The sequence below is a fragment of the Schistocerca piceifrons genome, chromosome 3 (assembly GCF_021461385.2).
Source record: "Schistocerca piceifrons isolate TAMUIC-IGC-003096 chromosome 3, iqSchPice1.1, whole genome shotgun sequence".
Lineage (NCBI taxonomy): Eukaryota > Metazoa > Arthropoda > Insecta > Orthoptera > Acrididae > Schistocerca > Schistocerca piceifrons.
In genome coordinates, this window is record NC_060140.1 from 310,459,656 (window position 1) to 310,472,930 (window position 13,275).

The window sequence follows — 13,275 nt, forward strand, 5'->3', positions numbered from 1 at the left end:
AAGAGCTCTCGTGGTTATCCCATGCGCCCTGCCTGCAGAATTGTACGTCAGTCTGGTGAATCGATCTGTTATGCTGCCATTCACTAACAGAATTCCAGTGGGTGTTTTCTAACGATAACGCTCGCCCACAAACCGCTGTTGTATCCGAACTTGCTCTACAAAGTCTCGAAAAGTTGCCTTAGCCTGCCCGATCAGCATATCTGTCTCCAATCGAGCACATATGGGACATCATCGAACGACACCTACAGTGCCACCCACAAATAGCATTAAACGTTCCTGCGTTGACCGACCAAGAGCCACAGTAGTAGAACTCCTTCCCACAAACGCATCCGACATCTGTAAAACGCAATGTATGCACGTTTGCATGCTTGCATTCAACTTTCTGGTAGTTACACGGGTTATTAATGTACCAGTATTTCACATTTGCAATGCCTTATCTCGTGCTTACATTAACCTGTGATCTTGCAACGTTAATCACATAAATCTGTTACCAAAACCAATGTATTGCCTCGAAATTAAATATTTTTTGAGGTTGCGATTTTTCTTTCAATGTATTCTCACCAGTCTTCAAGGCAAGAATTAAAAATCGTCTGTTGTCTTGACTGTAATCTCAGCTAAGGAATTGCAGATACAAAAATTTACTTATTTGCAGGAGCTTTGAAAATTTAATGTATTGCGCTGTCTTCACACCAAATGGTTCGGCTTCACTGCATTGTTAACGCTTGTCCACAAAGAAGAGAAGAAAGAAAATAGTAGCAGTTTAGTTGTGACAGGCTAAATGGATTTACTTTGTAATGTCACTCCGGCAGCTGCCTTCAAGCATCGGTATGTGGCTCTGAGCACTATGGGACTCAACTGCTGAGGTCATAAGTCCCCTAGAACTTAGAACTACTTAAACCCAACTAACCTAAGGACATCACACACTTCCATGCCCGAGGCAGGATTCGAACCTCCGACCGTAGCGGTCGCGCGGTTCCGGACTGTAGCGCCTAGAACCGCTTGGTCACTCCGGCCGCATCGGTATGTATTTATTATCGGCTGTTGAAACATTTATCAGCGAAATCTTCTAACAAGATCAAAGTAATCTAACAAGGAAATTTACGACATTCTTTTATCATTCACATCTTAGTAATTATTGAGGGAGTGTCCCATTTACAGCGGAGGAGATGTTAGCCGTGAAATAACGTGTGTGAAAATTGTAATGGTTAAAATACACTCCTGGAAATGGAAAAAAGAACACATTGACACCGGTGTGTCAGACCCACCATACTTGCTCCGGACACTGCGAGAGGGCTGTACAAGCAATGATCACACGCACGGCACAGCGGACACACCAGGAACCGCGGTGTTGGCCGTCGAATGGCGCTAGCTGCGCAGCATTTGTGCACCGCCGCCGTCAGTGTCAGCCAGTTTGCCGTGGCATACGGAGTTCCATCGCAGTCTTTAACACTGGTAGCATGCCGCGACAGCGTGGACGTGAACCGTATGTGCAGTTGATGGACTTTGAGCGAAGGCGTATAGTGGGCATGCGGGAGGCCGGGTGGACGTACCGCCGAATTGCTCAACACGTGGGGCGTGAGGTCTCCACAGTACATCGATGTTGTCGCCAGTGGTCGGCGGAAGGTGCACGTGCCCGTCGACCTGGGACCGGACCGCAGCGACGCACGGATGCACGCCAAGACCGTAGGATCCTACGCAGTGCCGTAGGGGACCGCACCGCCACTTCCCAGCAAATTAGGGACACTGTTGCTCCTGGGGTATCGGCGAGGACCATTCGCAACCGTCTCCATGAAGCTGGGCTACGGTCCCGCACACCGTTAGGCCGTCTTCCGCTCACGCCCCAACATCGTGCAGCCCGCCTCCAGTGGTGTCGCGACAGGCGTGAATGGAGGGACGAATGGAGACGTGTCGTCTTCAGCGATGAGAGTCGATTCTGCCTTGGTGCCAATGATGGTCGTATGCGTGTTTGGCGCCGTGCAGGTGAGCGCCACAATCAGGACTGCATACGACCGTGGCACACAGGGCCAACAGACGGCATCATGGTGTGGGGAGCGATCTCCTACACTGGCCGTACACCACTGGTGATCGTCGAGGGGACACTGAATAGTGCACGGTACATCCAAACCGTCATCGAACCCATCGTTCTACCATTCCTAGACCGGCAAGGGAACTTGCTGTTCCAACAGGACAATGGACGTCCGCATGTATCCCGTGCCACCCAACGTGCTCTAGAAGGTGTAAGTCAACTACCCTGGCCAGCAAGATCTCCGGATCTGTCCCCCATTGAGCATGTTTGGGACTGGATGAAGCGTCGTCTCACGCGGTCTGCACGTCCAGCACGAACGCTGGTCCAACTGAGGCGCCAGGTGGAAATGGCATGGCAATCCGTTCCACAGGACTACATCCAGCATCTCTACGATCGACTCCATGGGAGAATAGCAGCCTGCATTGCTGCGAAAGGTGGATATACACTGTACTAGTGCCGACATTGTGCATGCTCTGTTGCCTGTGTCTATGTGCCTGTGGTTCTGTCAGTGTGATCATGTGATGTATCTGACCCCAGGAATGTGTCAATAAAGTTTCCCCTTCCTGGGACAATGAATTCACGGTGTTCTTATTTCAATTTACAGGAGTGTAGTTCAGACGGCTCTGAGCACTATGGGACTTAACATCTGAGGTCATCAGTCCCCTAGACTAATTAAACGTAAATAACCTAAGGACATCACACACATCCATGCTCGAGGCAGGATTCGAACCTGCGACCGTAGCAGCAGCGCGGTTCCGGATTGAAGCGCCTAGAACCGCTCACCCACAACGGCCGGCGCCGAAAATTGTAAAACCCAGAAACAATGGCATGAGTGAATTCAGATTAACAGGATGTGTGGAAAAGTGAATGAATGATTAAGTTTGCAGAGAGAAGAGGTACATATTCTTTAAGGATTCACCTTTCTATTGGTCGCCTTTAATATTGAATGTTTTACCCATGTAATGAAGTTAAATAGCGATGAACGAAGCGCAGATGTCAAAAAGTGTGCCTGTATCAATCGTCAATGACGCAGTCCCTACGTATGAGTTACAACGTGACAGAATGTTCTGTCTGTGCGAAGTAGGTTGGTTCATTCTGACATTCCACCTCATTTAGTTCAGGAAATGCTGTTGTGCCAAACCAGGAACTTCAGACTCCTATGTCTCTAGGTAGACTTGGTACAGAAGACGAATAGCTCTCCATCTGTAGCGTCACTATGAGAATAATATTAATATACCATGCTTCATTTAGAACATATACAGGTTGATTATAGCCCGCATCTCGTGGTCGTGCGGTAGCGTTCTCGCTTCCCACGCTCGGGTTCCCGGGTTCGATTCCCGGCGGGGTCAGGGATTTTCTCTGCCTCGTGATGGCTGGGTGTTGTGTGCTGTCCTTAGGTTAGTTAGGTTTAAGTAGTTCTAAGTTCTAGGGGACTTATGACCACAGCAGTTGAGTCCCATAGTGCTCAGAGCCAGCCAGGTTGATTATAATTAAACTTTCGGCATTGTGGGTTTCCTGTACACTTTGGAGGCATGCGTACCACTTGCTTCGTGATGTTTAGATCAAAGGGTTGCACTTCATCGTTTCCTTTCTGTTCGACTGCGAGCTCAATTTTATCGTGTAAATCATTAAATTTACTTACAATTATCGTGACTTTCCCGACCTCTCTATCCGCCAAAAGCCCGAGGCGCTTGTAGTACAAGCTTTTTACCTACGGAGTATTAATGAGTATTTTTCTTTCTAGATGATAACCGCACGTCATATACAGAATTTTGAGTAAAAGTATTCCATATTTTGAGAGGTGGTAGTACGGACCAAAACAGGAAAGAAATGGCCAGTAAACATGGGCTCTAAAATGAATGCTTGATGATCTGTGAGCCCTTGTTCATTTGCGCTACTGTGAAACACTTCTCTTCCATTGCAAGCTCTTTGCTATTACGAACTACAGAATGCAGTAAACGCATGAGTAAACATATGAAAACATCTAATTCTCTTATCGTGAAACAGCAGAACTTCTGTCACAATTTGTTTGCTGCTTCATACGACCTGCACTTGTGAGACAACGATGAAGGATGTACTCAATTCTTTATCCATTCATTGTAAGGCATGCTTCTGTCCGACGTCTTAGGGAATCACATACTGTCTGGAAAATTCAAGATATGATGACGCTTTTCTGTAGTGTCTGAACGTCATCTTTTGGGCTTGCATACACCAAAGATTTCAAGTGGCTCAGCAACCAAAAAACCCAGGGATTAAGATCGGGTAGAACCATCTGCCGAACGTACTAAAACTCCCCGACCAATCCATTAAAATGTCCGAGGTGTTCTCAGACAATTCGGAGAAAATAGACTACTGCTCCATCACGTACGAGCCACATCTCCAGCCGTTGTTGTAATGGTACTACCTGTAGCAGGACAGCGAAGGCTTTTGACAGGAGCTGAACATATGTTCAAACCAGTCTTCTTGTGTTGCAGTACGTTAAGTCCTGTAAGTCTTGCAGTAGACCTGTTAGGTGACGATCAATTTCGCTTAAGGAGTCCTGACACTGCGCTTAGCAGTTGAAGCAAGGCTTATGAAAAGGCGGGTTCACAGAATTTCTGGACCTGGAAAAACGTTCGACAATGTAAAGTGTGCAAGATGTTCGAAAATAAGAGTGAGCTTTGAGTAAAGATTGGCGGTTTACAATGTGTAGTAAAACCAAGAGGAACCAATCAGATTGTAAGGCCAAGAACGAAGTGCTGTGGTTAAAAAGGATGTAAGAGAGGGGTGAAGTCTTTTGCCACTGCCGTACAGTCTACACACCCAAGTAATAATGATTGAAATTAAAAAAAGTGTTCAAGAGTAGGATTAAAGTTCAGGTAAAAGGATATCATGTTAGCTGATGACATTGATATTCTCAGCTGAGGCGAAGTAGTATTACAGAATCTGTTGAATGTAAAGAACAGTGTAGTGAGCCCAGAGTGTGGATTGGCAGTAAACCGAAGAAAGGTGAAATTAATGAGAAGTAGCAGAACTAAGAATAGCGAAAAGCTTAACATAAAAATTTGTGATCAAAAAGTAGATGAAGTTAAGAAATCCTGCTATTTTAGGAGCAAAACAGCCCATGACGGACGAAGCAAGTAGGACATAATAAACATACTTGCATAGGCAAAGAGGGAATTCCCGGATGGAAGACATTTACTAGGATGAAAAAAATGGTTCAAATGGCTCTAAGCACTATGGAACATAACATCCTAATATCATCAGTCCCCTAGACTTAGAACTACTTAAACCTAACTAACACACCTCCATGCCCCAGGCAGGATTCGAACCTGCGACTGTAGCAGCTGCGTGGTTCCGGACTGAAGCGCCTAGAACCGCTCTATCACAGCGGCCGGCACTAGTATGAACATAGGCCTTAATTTGAGGAAGAAATTTCTGAGGCTGTACATTTGGAGCACAGCGTTGTATGGTAGAGAAACATGCACAGCGAGAAAAGGGAAACAGAGATGAACCGAAGCGCTTGAAATGTGGTGCTTCAACAGAATGTTGAGAATTAGGTGGTCTCAGAAGGTAAGGAATGAGGAGATTGTAGGCGGAATCGACGAAGAAAGAAGCATACTGCAAACACTGACAGGAAGAAGGGGCATGACGCTATGAAAAGTGTTGACACATCAGGGAATAACTTTCATGATACTTGAGAGAGCTGTGGAGGGTAAAAACTGGAGAGGTAGACAGAGATTAGAACACATCCAACAAGTAACTGAAGACTTAGGGTGCAAGCGATTCTCTGAGATGAAAAGATTGGCACAGGAAAGGAATTCGTGACGGGCCGCATCATACCAGTCAGAAGACTGAATAATAAAAACAGAAAAGAGATACTGTTTCACTGTAGCGAAGATGAACAAGTGTTCGTAGCTCTCAAGGTACCCAATTTTAGACCCCACATTTATTAGACTTTTTTCTTTCTTTTATCCATACTACCAGTGCTTTTTTCTAAAAAAAAAAGTTTAAGGGTACTCCGACACGGGATATAATGCAGCGAAAAAAGCTATGACTGAAGCATGGGATACCACCCGTCTGCTTTTAGCCATGACGTCATCAACATATCGAACTAAAAAAAATGGTATCGGACTCTTCAGTTGAGTTTACAGCGCAAATGAAACAGGCGATACCGAGAAACACACAAACATACAAGAGAAAGTGGTATCGAACACTTCTGTTAACATCACCTCAAATGAAGCATGCGATTTGAGCGTACGCATATCCGTTTAGCACTACCATCGTCCACTATTAGCGGGCGAAGGCACTACATGCTTGTCGAACTGGCTGCCAGCGATTCAGTTGTCGAGAACGGTTGCTGCGGCTTCCAAATGCTTGAAACAGTCAATAACATCGATTTTCCCACCAAAAACTGCACTGGTATCGTTCGTATTGCAATTATCAACACGAAAAAATGAAATAAAAAATTTACGTCCGTGAAATAAATCTTTGGCACTCTTCCTACTTCTCAACATCGCAAAAAAATTACTTTGTCGACCAAAAAGTTTAGGGGTACGCATCCTTCAGCGTTCCCCCAGAAAAACAGCACTGCATACTACCACTTTTCAAAACATGAAACACTTTCTTGACACCGAGTATTTACTTTGTCGCTTGTTCTGGCCATCTCACTTTGTGTTTGGGACGCTACCAACCGTGTCCTACAACGGTACAAATGTTTTTGTACATTATCAGTAAAGTCGCTTCTTTTTATAATTTATTGGCTTTCGAGACATACCACACAGCCATGGAAATAGTGTATTGTCAGTTATACGTTCGTAAGGACATCAGAACACCAGGTCCCCAAGCGGAGAAAATCTCCTACCAGCCTGGCATTCGAACTCGGGCCCCTTCGGCTAGCAATCCGCCGCGTCGACCGTGCAGCTACCAAGGCGGACAGTAAAGTCAGTTTCCCACAGTCTTCACGTCTCGTTGCTTGAAGATATGATCTGATCCTAACATGACCGCTACCTCAATCGAAACCGACACTGTGATGCGCTGCACCCAATAAATGTACCCACACACAATTTCAGAAATACTCGTTCAACTGTTTCGTAGTCACTTGTATTATCAAAGTTTATTGTATTTTAATATGGTGTAAAAATTTCCACCTGGAGTCAGGTCTCGGTAACCGTAATTTACAGTGATTTGTCTCGTATAAATTCTTACTAAATTCGGAGTTCAAAGGCGTGAGAAAGCTAAGGGAGCTGTACTGTTGCAACTCATCGTATTGGTTCCACACAAAAAATGCTTTACACGGTTTAACATTATCCCCTACATAAATTGCATGTGTGGCGTTAATACACTCCTGGAAATGGAAAAAAGAACACATTGACACCGGTGTGTCAGACCAACCATACTTGCTCCGGACACTGCGAGAGGGCTGTACAAGCAATGATCACACGCACGGCACAACGGACACACCAGGAACCGCGGTGTTGGCCGTCGAATGGCGCTAGCTGCGCAGCATTTGTGCACCGCCGCCGTCAGTGTCAGCCAGTTTTCCGTGGCATACGGAGCTCCATCGCAGTCTTTAACACTGGTAGCATGCCGCGACAGCGTGGACGTGAACCGTATGTGCAGTTGACGGACTTTGAGCGAGGGCGTATAGTGGGCATGCGGGAGGCCGGGTGGACGTACCGCCGAATTGCTCAACACGTGGGGCGTGAGGTCTCCACAGTACATCGATGTTGTCGCCAGTGGTCGGCGGAAGATGCACGTGCCCGTCGACCTGGGACCGGACCGCAGCGACGCACGGATGCACGCCAAGACCGTAGGATCCTACGCAGTGCCGTAGGGGACCGCACCGCCACTTCCCAGCAAATTAGGGACACTGTTGCTCCTGGGGTATCGGCGAGGACCATACGCAACCGTCTCCATGAAGCTGGGCTACGGTCCCGCACACCGTTAGGCCGTCTTCCGCTCACGCCCCAACATCGTGCAGCCCGCCTCCAGTGGTGTCGCGACAGGCGTGAATGGAGGGACGAATGGAGACGTGTCGTCTTCAGCGATGAGAGTCGCTTCTGCCTTGGTGCCAATGATGGTCGTATGCGTGTTTGGCGCCGTGTAGGTGAGCGCCACAAGCAGGACTGCATACGACCGAGGCACACAGGGCCAACACCCGGCATCATGGTGTGGGGAGCGATCTCCTACACTGGCCGTACACCACTGGTGATCGTCGAGGGGACACTGAATAGTGCACGGTACATCCAAACCGTCATCGAACCCATCGTTCTACCATTCCTAGACCGGCAAGGGAACTTGCTGTTCCAACAGGACAATGCACGTCCGCATGTATCCCGTGCCACCCAACGTGCTCTAGAAGGTGTAAGTCAACTACCCTGGCCAGCAAGATCTCCGGATCTGTCCCCCATTGAGCATGTTTGGGACTGGATGAATCGTCGTCTCACGCGGTCTGCACGTCCAGCACGAACGCTGGTCCAACTGAGGCGCCAGGTGGAAATGGCATGGCAAGCCGTTCCACAGGACTACATCCAGCATCTCTACGATCGTCTCCATGGGAGAATAGCAGCTTGCATTGCTGCGAAAGGTGGATATACACTGTACTAGTGCCGACATTGTGCATGCTCTGTTGCCTGTGTCTATGTGCCTGTGGTTCTGTCAGTGTGATCATGTGATGTATCTGACCCCAGGAATGTGTCAATAAAGTTTCCCCATCCTGGGACAATGAATTCACGGTGTTCTTATTTCAATTTCCAGGAGTGTACATGAATTGAAACACACTCGCTTTCGTCGAGCTCTTTCTCACACGTTACATCAGAAACGCAAGCAGTCCACGCACGTGGAAGAAAAAGCGGGGTTACCTAGCGTATCGTCGAGATAATGATAGCGCCGAGCATTGCTTGTTCGGATCTTCTTGAAGATGCTTTCCACGCATGTGTCATTTTGCTAATTTCTCACGTTATCTTCTTGTTACGTAAAGATGTACGATTGTGACGTCACTAAGCAAACGCACAGGTAGAGTAATAATTCACGTAAACAGTGTTGCGTATCCCACATGTATTATGCGGCAGCTTTCTAAACGCATCGGCAGCAGGACACAGACATGCAGACGCAGTCGGTAAAACTAATTACTTTCAAAAATGAAGCAAACGTCAAGTGGTTCCCATGGGCCATTGCCTGGGCAGGGATCAGTTTCTGCGAAGCATCCTTCCCTATGTTTAAAACACCCCCTTCTTTGTTCATGAAGATGGATAGCGCATTGCTGTAAATTTGTAAACCGTTATTTGTAGAATTATTGGTACCGTGTCTTTGACCAAAAAAATAATGTCTTGTGTGTAGTAACGAACGTGTTAAGCTTTTTGCTTCCAAAAGTATCAGTAGCGGCCTGATAGTATCGCACGCTCGTAAATATCTTTTTCTGATAATTTTACGTAATTTGTTTCGTATCTTCATGTAGTATGTTACATCAGCGCTTTATCGATCTTACACAAACATGTTAAACAGTAAACCAGAAGATATTGTCCCCCTCCTTGGCCGACTGGTCAGCGCGTCTGATTGCCATACGACGGGCCCGGATTCGATTCCCGGATGGATCGGAGATTTTCTCCACTCGGGGACTGGGTGTTGTATTGTTCTCCTTATCATCGACACACAAGTTTCCCGAAGTGGCGTCAGCTGAAAAGACTTGTAACTCGGCGGCCCTACTTCCTCAGGTGGGGACTCCTGGCAGTCAATGCCACAGAATCATTTCATTTACAATATTTCCGTAAGAAAGGTATGTCTGACCACAATGGATTACCGGCTAACGTCGTTCTTCAGATGTCTTTTACGGAATGGAAGATATTATGTCACTCTGCAAGAAAAAATATGCAGATGGAAAGCACAAAATAATGTGCTACCCTACAAAGTCTCCTTCCATACAACATCTGTACTAATAATCAGCCGGTTTTTGTCGACAACAAATGGCTCTAAGCACTATGGCACTTAACATCTGGCCGGCCGGAGTGGCCGTGCGGTTCTAGGCGCTACAGTCTGGAGCCGCGTGACCGCTACGGTCACAGGTTCGAATACTGCCTCGGGCATGGATGTGTGTGATGTCCTTAGGTTAGTTAGGTTTAAGTAGTTCTAAGTTCTAGGGGACTGATGACCACAGCAGTTAAGTCCCATAGTGCTCAGAGCCATTTTGAACTTAACGTCTGTGGTCATCAGTCCCCTAGACTTAGAACTACTTAAACCTAACCAACCTAAGGGTATCACACACATCCATGCCCGAGGCAGGATTCGAACCTGCGACCATAGCAGCAGCGCGGTTCCGCAGTGAAGCGCCTAGAACCGCTCGGCCACAGTGGTCGCCTGTCGACAACACGGTATTTATCTATAGGCATGATGCTGCAGTAACTTTCGGGGAGGTAGAAAATAACGTCGATCGTAATGTTGCAGAATTATCCAGTTATAGAGGGTCGCCCCTACTCGTCATCACCGAACTCGTCGAGATTTACCGTATTTGGAAAAAGGGAGGCAGAAATGAAATTATATGTTACCTGTAACGTCTAACACGTTCCCCCATTGCCAGAACCTAAAGCAGCTGGGTGTAAAATTGGACTACATTCTGGCTTTTAAGCACTACTGCGAGGATACTGAGTAATAAGAAATACCAATTGGGGAGTACATACCAATATCTTTTGCACATCAGACCTAGCACTGCGTTTTTCAGCCGCTGAGTACGTCGCAACAAACTGGAGAAACTGATTCCATATTCATCTAACATTTAATGAGACGACTATTAATATTAATACTAACGGATGGATATTAACGAAACTTCCTGGCAGATTAAAACTGTCTGCCGGATCGAAACTCGAACTCGGGACCTTTGCCGTTCGCAGGCAAGTGCCGTACCGACTCAGCTACCCAAATACGACTCACGACCGTCCTTACAGTTTAATTGCGCCAGTACCTCATCTCCTACCTTCCAACTTCACAGAAGCTTTCCTGCTTACTTTGTAAAACCAGCACTCCTGGAAGAAAGGACATACCATTCTGAATATGAAAGGCTTTCTTAAGACAAACCCCAGACAGAAAAACCTGCCCATTTACTGGCATTAAAGTTCCACATATCAGGAGAACTGTAGCAGAAAAACTGGAAAAGCAGGAGAGAGATTCACAATAGTTAATATTGGAAGGCCGCCGTAATTCAGAGACGCCTGAAGAGTCTCCTAGAGAAATCGGCACCAATTCCACCGTCTTTTTCGCCTGAATCTCATCATATCGACTTGTGGAATAGCAGAACACCTGGTCGATTCTGCATTACCATGGATACTCCGAAAACTGGTTACCACATTTCAGTTGGGACATGGGAGGCGCTCAAACTAACTGAGAATAGGAATGAAGAGGCACAAAACCAACATGTAGAAGAGCGTCTACACTGAAGAAGGCGAAGTATGTGACTACGATGAAGCGCAGAATTCCAAACACTCTTAGTCTGCAGCGACGTGCAGAAAAATGTTCTGTAGGGGGTTTGTTTCTGCAAATGACAAGATGCAGCCCAACTTTGGATATAATCAATGTAATTTAACTATAACTGTAGTTATAGTTGTGTTTTCAGTTGTCCATCCGTGTTTCAGTCTAACGTAAAAGAAAAAAAATGGTATGTTAATTAGCGAACGATGTCAAATTTCCGGTGGTATCACTCGCTTTACAAAAATGGTCAGTTCTTCTCCCCTACGGTGTCTACTTTTAGTCCCGTGTATATTACGTGATCAACATCGCGTATGTGAACACTTATGACCATGTCCTCCCTAGAGTGGCCCTTCACAAATCGAAGAGGCCTAATTTTAGTGGACTCCACCATTGTTGCTTCTTTTGTTCTATCTGTCCCCGTTTCGTTTCGTAGAGAAGGCCACAGTGCGATTTCAGTGTCAGGGATTATATACAGTTCTACCCTTGTCAATGGTGTAAGATCGTGTGCGTCATCTATAGAGACTTCATATCGCGTACTTCATCTATAGACTTCTTTGTTATAACGACGTGAACAAACTTTCGTGTACATACAGCTTACGATGGCTAATTTATTCACTAGCATTATGAGTTATAAGATTTTACAGTGACTACAACATTCAGGGAAAATGTAGTAAGAATGCGTCAATGTCTGAAACTATACATCGTTTACTAATTGAATAAGCGTGGAATAGTTTCTGTATATTCGATTCGTCGTGGGAATTTTAGCAACCACGCTGAAGACATAAAATGTTGGTGTGATTTTACCTGAACGCATTCACAATGTCAGGTACAAATTTCGGCACACAAACAGTTAATGAGTTGAACTTTAAGGCCAGAGCTTCTAATTCAACTCTTTATATATTATGCTACTATTCTATCTTCTTCGTTCTTCTTTGATGTGGCCTTCCGAAACGTCATCTCTTGCATCAACATCTTCATTGAAGAGTAGCATTTGCATCCAATGTCCTCGATTAATTGTTCGATATATTGAAATCTCTGTCTTCCCTCACAGTGTTTGCTCTCTTTCACTCCCTCTAGTTTGACTGAAGATATTCCCTGATATCTTAACACATACCCTGTCACCGTGTCCCTGTTTTTAGCCAGTCTTTCCCGTACAGAATGTAATGGATAAAAGTGCAGATATTTTTTGTAGTGACTGAGAATAATGTACTGAAAAACATTACATCAACATTTACTTCACTTTCAACCTAATAATTACACCTATTACGATTAGTGTGTTTTTAGGTTGGTTAGTACACCAAGTACATGATGTAAGAGCAAGCCATTAATATTTATTTTCCCCTGGGCAGAGGATGAAGTGTTGAAATGTGGAAGTGTGGACGACGTAAAATGGTTGCCTATACTGACAGGAATACCCACTCAGTGATGCAGTTACGATCATGTATATTCCTTTCCTCGTTGATCCTACAGAGAACTTCTCCTTTTCTTATTTTATTAGTCCTACTAATTTTCAACATTCTTCTATAGCAACATATCTAAAACGCTTCTCTTCTCTTTGTTTCTGCTTTACCACAGTTCATGTTTCACTTTCAAACAATGTCGACCTACATGCTGAGAAATTTCTTTCTCAAACTAAGGCTTAAGTTTGGAACTAACAAACTTCTTTTTACAATTTGGAACATGGCTGTTCTTCAGCAATGGTGCACGTTGAAACTTGGTAGGATTGAAAAATAACAGTCAACAAGTTGTAGAAATGCACTGAAAAAATGGTTCAAATGGCTCTGAGCACTATGGGACTCAACTGCTGAGGT

The 13,275-nt window shown here is 45.5% G+C and overlaps 1 protein-coding gene across 1 annotated transcript in view; it reads right to left on the reverse strand.

The window, feature by feature from the left end:
* LOC124788617 (sialin-like) overlaps positions 1-13,275 on the reverse strand; it is a 44,149-nt gene that overhangs the window by 4,459 nt on the left and 26,415 nt on the right. The gene's annotated exons all lie outside the window — the stretch shown is intronic.